Source organism: Alligator sinensis, unplaced genomic scaffold (genome assembly GCF_000455745.1).
Source record: "Alligator sinensis unplaced genomic scaffold, ASM45574v1 scaffold245_1, whole genome shotgun sequence".
Classification (NCBI taxonomy): Eukaryota; Metazoa; Chordata; order Crocodylia; family Alligatoridae; genus Alligator; species Alligator sinensis.
The window spans coordinates 482,543-491,301 of record NW_005842884.1 but is presented as its reverse complement, the minus strand read 5'-3'; positions in this window follow the sequence as shown (position 1 = coordinate 491,301).

Sequence of the window (8,759 nt, the reverse complement as noted above, 5' to 3'; positions counted from 1 at the left end):
GGACCCAGAGGGAGCTTATGGCAGGACCCAGCAGCCACAGCACCAAGGCCCACTCAGCCCCATCCCACCTCCAGCCAGAAGCCTCTGCTAGGCAGGGCTTTATGGAGCTGGGCTTTATGGAGCTGGGCTTCCCTCCCTGCCCCCCGCTGGTGCAGCCCAACCCGGTTCCATAGAGTCCCTGCCAGCCTGTGCCCTGCATTTCTGCCACCCTGCCTTGGGCCCCCACTGGCATCAGTGCACCAGCGCGGGCCCTGCACTTTTACCTCACTGTCTCTGTGCTCACATGCACCCACTCACTGCCACACCCCCCTGCCTGCCACCACCATTTCTCCACTTTCCTGCCCACTGCTGTTTCTCTCCACCCTCCCGCCACCTGCCACTCTGGCTCTGCGTGGTTCCCAGCTGCAGCGCAGGGCTGCAGGACTCAGCAGGAGCTGGCCTGGCCTCTGCAATTCTCAGCTGGCTCCATGCAGTGCCAGCCAGGTCAGTCCAGCTCCTTCTGCGTCGTGCAATCACAGCCGTGCGGCTGGGACATGGTGCCGGAGTGGCAAGTGGTGGGGAATGGGGAAGAGGCAGGAGAGGGCAGCTGTGGCAGACGTGGGGGAAGTGGCAGCAAGCAGGAGCACAGGGCTTGTGCTGGTGGCCTAGGGCTAGGAGTGGCAGAAGTGTGGAGCCCGCGCTTGGAGGAGCACTGGTAGGGGCTCTGCTGGCTGTAGTGGGGCTGTAGGCAAACCCTCACCCTCCACACATGCTACAACTCTCCCCTGCTACCCTTCCCTACCCAGCCCCCAAAAACCTCATACCCACCCACACCCCAAACATCCACACACACACACCTACATGTTCCCCCATCCCACACACACACATACCCTCCCCCACACCCAATATACACGCATACTCACACCCCATGCCAATTAACGCCCCCACAAACCCTCCACACACACACCCTCTCCCACACCCCTTATACACACCCCCACAACTATCTACCCCCCACAAATCTCTCACACACACCCACACCCTCCCACATAACACATATACCACATGCCTAGACCCCCCTACACCTATCCACCCCCACAGACTCCCCTATCCCCAGACTCCCACACACACCCAACATGCTCCCCACCCAATATACACACACACCCACAGCTATCCACCCCCACAAAACCCCATACATACACCCACACCCTCCCCCACACCCCACATACCCACACGCTCACAGCCCCTAACAAACCTATACCCATCCACCCATACCTCCCACATACCCCCACAATATACAAAAGTAAGATTTCATTTTAAGCTATTATAAAATCACCTCTATGTAAACTACACAAATGCATCTAAATCAGGACAAAACATTTTTAAAATGAAATTAATGAATGTTGTAGTAAATGTTTGATTTTTAGAATATATTTTCATATTTTTCTGGTTCCCACATGGCAGACCCCCTTGCCAAAAGGAGTACTTCCGGTGGGCAAGGGGAGGAACTTCTGGTGGCAAAAGTCAGGGGTTAGGGGGCGGGACTTCCAGACACAAGATGGTAACTGGGGGCAAGGCACCTGCCAAGCAGCAGGGCTACCCATGCAATCCTCAACAACTTGTCAAAACTCAGTAAGCAGAGCTCCACTTGAAATAAATGCCCACCTCTGATATATAGATATAGATATAGATAATAAATCTCCTCTGAATTGAATCAGCTACAAAAGCTTCTCACAGCCCTACCGGAAAGATAACTGGGGGTCAGATGACCCCAGGAAAGTGACTGTCTAGTCTTCTCTTGAAGATTTTTCAGGGTAGGTGATCGCATCACCTCTGGAGGGAGCTTATTCCACAATCTGGACACCCTGTGAAGAAGTTTTTCCTACTGTTGAGTCTGAATTCATGTTCCAGGAGTTTGTGGCCATTACTCCTGGTTTTCCACTCAGGTGCCCTGGTGAACAGTTGCTCACTGAGCCCTTGATCTACTCCTCTAGTATAGTGGTAAGCTGCTACCATGTCTCCTCTCAGCCTCATTTTCCTCAGGCTGAAGAGTCCCAGATCCCTCAGCCTTTCCCTTGTATGGCTTGCCTTTTAAGACTCTGATCATTCAGGTGGCTCTTCTTTGGACTTTTTAAAGCTTGTCCACATCCTTGTTAAAGTGTGGTGCCCAGAACTGGATGCAGTACTTCAGCTGCAGTCTCCCCAATGCTAAGTAGAGTGGAAGAATCACCTCCTTGGCTTTTCTGGAGATGCATCGATTTATGTATGCCAGAGTATTATTTGCCCTACTGGCTACAGCATTGCACTTCTGGCTCATATTTATACTGTGGTCAGTTATTACCCCCAGGTCTCTTTCATTCATTGTGCTAGTCAGTTTGGTGCTACTAAGCCTGTTGTGCTGGAGGTTGCTCATCCCGAGGTAGAGCACTTTACATTTCTTGACGTTGAACTTCATCAGATTCAAATCTGCCCAACTTGCTAGCTTGTCTAGGGGTCCACCTGTAACTATAGCCTACCTTCAAGCATGACCACGCTTCCCCATAAGTGAACTTGGCCAGTGAGCTCTTCACCCCCACATCCAAATCATTAATAAAGATGTTGAAAAGTACTGGACTGAACACTGACCCTTGCAGGACACTGCTGCCCACTTCTCACCAGGATGACACAGATCTGTTCACTACAACTCTCTGGGTTCTATCCTGCAGCCAATTTCTCACCCACTTGACTGCCTTGGAGTTAAGCCCACAATCCTCCAATTTTCTCATGAAGGTATTGTGGGATACTAGATCAAAGGCCTTTTGGAAGTCTAGGTATACAATGTCAACCTGCTCTCTCATATCCAGGTGGTAAGCTACCTGATCATAGAAGGAGATGAGTTTGGTAAGGCAAAACCTGCCCCTGACAAAGCCATGCTGGCTGTCATTCAGAATCTCACCTTCTGCAAGCTTATCACAGATAGACTCCTTGATGAACTTTTCTAGGATTTTCCCTAGGATGGAAGTTAGGCTGATTGTCCTATAGTTACCCAGGTCCTCCCTCCTACCTTCTTGGAAGAGTTTTGCCAGGGTTTCCACAATGACTTCAGTCAGCTACTTCAGCACTCTCAGATGAAGATCATCCAGTCCCGCTGACTTGTATACATCTAATTTTATTAATTCGTCATACACCAATTCTATGGCAGTAGTAGGAGGGTGATTATTCCTACCGTGCTCAACCTCTACTCTACCTGGTATTCCCTCAGCTCCCACAAAAGTGTCTCTCCCAGTGTCCCTATCTACAGGGCTTACTTGTATGTTGGTCCCTGGACATGTTTAAATTTGTGTATCCCCATACCCCAGCAATCTTAGTTTAAAGTCCTGTCCGGAAGATCATCCATTCTAGCCACGAACAGGGACTTACCTTTCCTCATGAGGTGGATGCTATCCCTTCCCAGGAGTCCTTTCTCCCTGAAGTGCATGCCATGGTCAAGGAATCTGAAACCTTCTTGGTAGCACCAGCATTGGAGTTGCCGGTTCACTTCCTCGATGCATCCTTCCCTTGTGGCACCACAGCCTGAAACAGGGAGCACAGAAGAAAAGACTATCCAGGCCCCCAAACTCTTGATCCCAACTCACCAGAGTCCAGTAGTCACTCATGACCTGATCTGGATTACTCCTGGCTGTGTCATTAGTTCCCATATGGATGAGAAGCATGAGGTAGTAGTCAGAGGGCCGAACAAGCCTGGGGATCCTCTCTACTACATCTTGGATGCAAGCCCCTGGGAGGCAGCAGACCTCACAGGCTAGGGGATCCAGATGGCAGATGGGTCCCTCAGTGCCCCTCAGAAGGGAGTCCCCCACCACCACCACCTTGCGCCTCCTTTTGGGGGTGGCAGCAAGCTGCTTACCTTCCTCCTCTCCCAGTGTCATCATCAAAGCCTCCTCATATGTGGGGAAGGGAGCATACCTGTTGTTCAGGGGCAGGGGAGGAGCAGCCCAAGCCCTGCATTTCCTGGAGCATGAGGCAAACTATTTCTTCTCTGCTGTCCCTTTGCTCCTTGTCCTCACTTCCAACAAAGGCAGGGCAAACTAGCTTGTATGTTATGAAAGGGGCAGGGGAGGGGGAGTTTGCCATGAGAAAAGAGAGCAGAGGTAGATTTGGGTGTGACAAAGGGTTTGGTTTTTTTTCTGGTAAAGAGCAGGATGTTTTGATGACCTTGCAGCCTGCAAACAAAGTGGTTAGCAAAAGGGATTACCACATCTTCTGCAAAGCAGAGTGGAGGATGGCTATCCATTTGTTGCCATGAATACCTGAAGTGGACATGAATGAAATGTGAATGAATGCTGCTGACCTTTCAGATGCATCCACCCAAAGTGGCCAAATGGGTCTAGGCCTGTCATTTATACATGAATTGCACTGGGGTAACATGGGGTTGGGGTAAGTTGTTACCCCATATGGAAAAACACATTCGTGCCTGGGGTAACATGTTACCCTGGGCAGCTTTTCATCCACAGAGAGCAAATTGTTCATGTAAGATGGCTGTTCTTTGGGAATATTGTGCACTGTGGTGCCAGTGACAATGTCCTATTAAGAAAAAAAAATTAGAATTAATTAACTTTAAGATACTGAATAAAATATTCATCTGGGGTAGGAAATTACCCCATGGGAACATATGAAAGTAAACATCATTTTTTGGAATATGTATATAAATGTTCATATATTAGTATTATATGTTCACATTTGTGTTAGCTGTAAGGATATTAGAATAAGCATGTACATTGCATTAACACACTATTTCTATTCTTTTCAATAAATCGGAGTATTTTAAATTTGAATGTTTTGTCATGTATGTTGCCTCTATTTGGTGCAGTAAAAAAATATAAATTAACAAAGGTTTTGGGTATGTGAGACTAACATAACATGTTTCTCTTTATGTACATCATTTTATTCTGTGCTGTAAAATGCCTGTGCTGTAGAAGTCCAGCTATTTTTTAGTCTATTGCAGCAGCATATCTGCATCTGGGTAAAGGGACTATCAAAGGGATTCTTTGCTTTTAACTAGAGACAACTGGCACTAATTACTAAGATGAGAAGTACATGGAAACAGTTAAATGAGACACCCTCAATGAGCACACAGGAAAAATGTTTGTAACACATTAAAAAAATTGTCACTTTGTATAATATCCATGATACAGTTAGGAAGACAGTCCAGACCTCTTCCATTAACAATTCAGTAGGTACACACAGAGGCTGTTCTCCCAGGGAATGCAGAACCTTGATCATATGCCCATAGGAAAGAAGGGCTAGAAAGGATCTCACAAAGGCCATCCTGTCCAGCCCCTTGAGCCGGGTAGGATCATCCCTGACTAAACCATCCCAGTTTACTGTCTGACCTATTTTTCAGCACTTCCAAGGTTGGAAATTCCACAACTTATCTAGGTAGCCGTTTCCAGTGCTTAACCACCCTCATAATCAGAAAGTTCCACCAAAACCAGAACAGCCCTCTGGGGAGTCCTGCTTGATATGTCTTCCCAACTAGATATTGAGTCATTAATGGTTACTCCTTGGGCACATCTACACGAGATGTTTACTGTACAGTTGACTAATTAACCACACAGTAAATGTCTCAATGTCTACATATGTGCCCCTATTAGGGTGCACAAAACTAATAAACTCCTGCTGTAGAGTTTTTTTGTGTGCAGCAGGACATGTGTAGACACTGCCCCAGGTGGCTGACTGGGGCACAGGGTGCTTCAGTGTGTGGCTAGCCAGCAGGCAGCTCCTCAGCTAAAGCACCTTTGTGCCTCAGCCAGTCACTCCACAGCACATGGAGCAGCCCAGGCTGGCAGGGGACCCCAGGGATCACCCTGCCAGCCCAGGACTGCTCCGAGCAGGCTCCACTTGCTGTGCATAAATAAACTCTGGAGCAATAAGCTCCAGATTTTATTTGTGTGCATTAATTGCATATGTAGATGCATCCATTGAGTATGATGACCCAGGTATGGAGAGGGGAATTGTGTGGGGGATGGAATTTCCTCTCTCCCTCCCTGCTTACTGCTGCCCAGGGGAGACCCCGGGGGCCTTGGGAGATTCCTTCTTGGCAGAGTCATCTAGTTATTTCAGGGTTCTGTTAACCAGTGAGAGCTCTCCAAGCTGGTCAGCAGCAGCAGTGCAAAGTGTTATTCCTTTTTTCCTCCTCCTGACAGCCTGCACTATGGCCCTATGGCACAATGTCTTCAGTGAGGAAGAAAAACTATGCTGCAATTGGAATAATGGCTAGGTCCGTGCTATTACAGGCTCTGCTGATTTAACTCTACGCCTTCTGGCAGGGAGCAATGCTAACTTGAACAGAGAAGCTCATGCTTACACTATATTGATATAGGACAGAATAAGCATTTTTCCAGTGTGCCACAACAGAGGCCTTTCAGTCAACCATTTGTCTATTTAAGAGGTAGCTTGCTTCCATAAAGCCCCATATGAAGTCTTATGTACCAAACTTCAGGGAGGTCTTCTGGAAAGGGATGGTATCCACCTCACACTGAAGGGGAAGGCTTTTTTCTTGGGCAGAATGGTAGACCTCCTTGACAGTGCTTTAAACTAAGATTGCCAGGGGACGGGGGGACAATGAGCAGAGGAAGCCCATGGGCCAGCAAACAAACAACCATTACAACAGGAAACAACAGGAAGGACACTACAGCGTTAGCTGAGGGAATGGAACTCCCTCAACATGACAAGAAATTGAGGACCTCCAGCAGAGGGCTCAAATGCCTGTACACAAATGCCAGGAGCATGGGGAACAAACAGGAGGAACTTGCCCTCCTGCTTTCTAGCAAGGACTACGATATCACAGGGGTAACAGGCATCTGGTGGGACTCTACCCACAACTGGAACATAGCTACAGAGTAGGGCCGCACAAGTCGTCAGCAATCTGATCTGGCTTCAGATTCAGCCACTTCAGATGGCCACGATCTGATCTGGACCTCCGGACTGGGTTTCCACCTCGATCCAGCCGAAGTGGCTCTGAAGATTCAGAGCCACCTCAGAGATCCGGCCATAGGGTATAACGGGGAATCAATGGAAGATCTATAACTTTGTTGGTTTTTGTATGATCTGGATGAGACTTGCAGGGTTGGTAGCCTCTGCTAAGAGCATGAAGTCTGCCAAGGCTCAAGAAGATCAGTGCAGGAGTTTGGGGGGAACTGTACCCCAAATTCTTGAAAGCCAAACTCATGTCACGGCTATGTGTTACAACACAGGGAGGTCAAAACTGCAGGGGTGGTAGCTCTTGCTAAGGCCACAAAGTCTGCCAATTTTCAAGAGATCGGTGCAGGGGTTGGGGGGGAACTGCACCCCAAGCTGCTGACAGGCAAAACTCATGACACAAATGACCGTGTATGTGTTAAGGCGCAGCAGGCTGAAAACTGCAGGGGTGGTAGCTCTTGCTGAGGCCACAAAGTGCCAGGCCACAAAGCCTGCCTGCCAGCTGTGTGCGTCTCACTGGGGAAGTCTGTCGTTTGGGGCCCTGCACCCCAAGCTGCTGACAGGCAAAACTCGTGATGTGGGTGGGTGACACTGTGTGTGTTAAGGTGCGCCCTTCCTGGTGCTGGGGCCTCTGCACAACACGGCAGTGTGCCCCACTGAGGTCTCCTCCTCCCCTACAGCCTCACGCCTGGTCCTCTGCTTTATGTGACAATAGGTACAATAACTTAGCTGGTTCAACACCTGTAGCATCAGCAGCAGCATCAAAGGTACCCACACGGTACTGTCACAGCACCTTTCTTTGTATAAAGGAATTGACAGCAAGAAGTAAAGATGTTGTGTTGTGTTGGACATATGATGTTACTCATGGTGTGTGATGGCTTATCTTGTGTTTTTATGTCTATGTGTGTATTATGAAAAAAAAAGGAGTAGTTTAAAAAAATGTATCTTTGGAAGCTTTAGGGTTGAAAACCCCTTTGTCAGGCTGAGGAAGTACCTGCAGTTGGTCCTGGATGGAAGGAAGCAAGAAAGCCAGTGGGCGAAAATGGAAATGGAGGCGTCAGGGGGTGAGGGACAGGCTGGGGTGGGGGCAGGGGGAAAAGGGGGATGTAGCAGAGCAGGTAAAAGTGCAGAGGTGCCTGGGGTGTCAGATGTCCGGCAGGTCGCAGTGTGCCAGAACTCCACTGTGTATATTGAGTCCATGAGTTTCTGTACCTGCTACCTAGGAGGCTGATGAAGTGCAGTTCATAGGCCCAGCTCTGAAAAGCGGTTTGTACATTCAAACAAGTGCCTAACCTCATCACTAGAACTGAAGCCAACTTCCTACAGCTCAAAACACAAAACCTGCCACCTACCTCCAGTACCCCCCAAAACTGCACACCAGAATCTATCAAAGACAACAAAACCCAACTACCTTTTGGGGGCACATTCCTCACCAAAAAAACTCTCTGCCTCCAGTCTCTCAGGCCTGATCCTGAGAAGGAACAAATTACAACTCAAACCACTTTTCAGTGTGGGGGCTTGCAGCTGCTTACAGAGAACAAGCTGCAAAAGGCACAGAAGGGCTGGAAATAGGGGCTTTTTTACATTTTTTTAGTCCCACCCCACAGATGCTGCCATTGGAAAAGTAGCCAGAGAGACACTAATTCCCTCAAAATGGCTGAAGCAGCTCTAAAGCATCCGAAGCTGGTCTGAAGCACTTCAGATGCCCCTGACCCACTCAGGACACCATTACTAGTGTAATAGTGGGATCACTTCAACCTGGAAGTGCCACTTTGGACACCGAAGCATCCGAAGCGGGTCTGGATCTGAAGCAGGATCCAAAG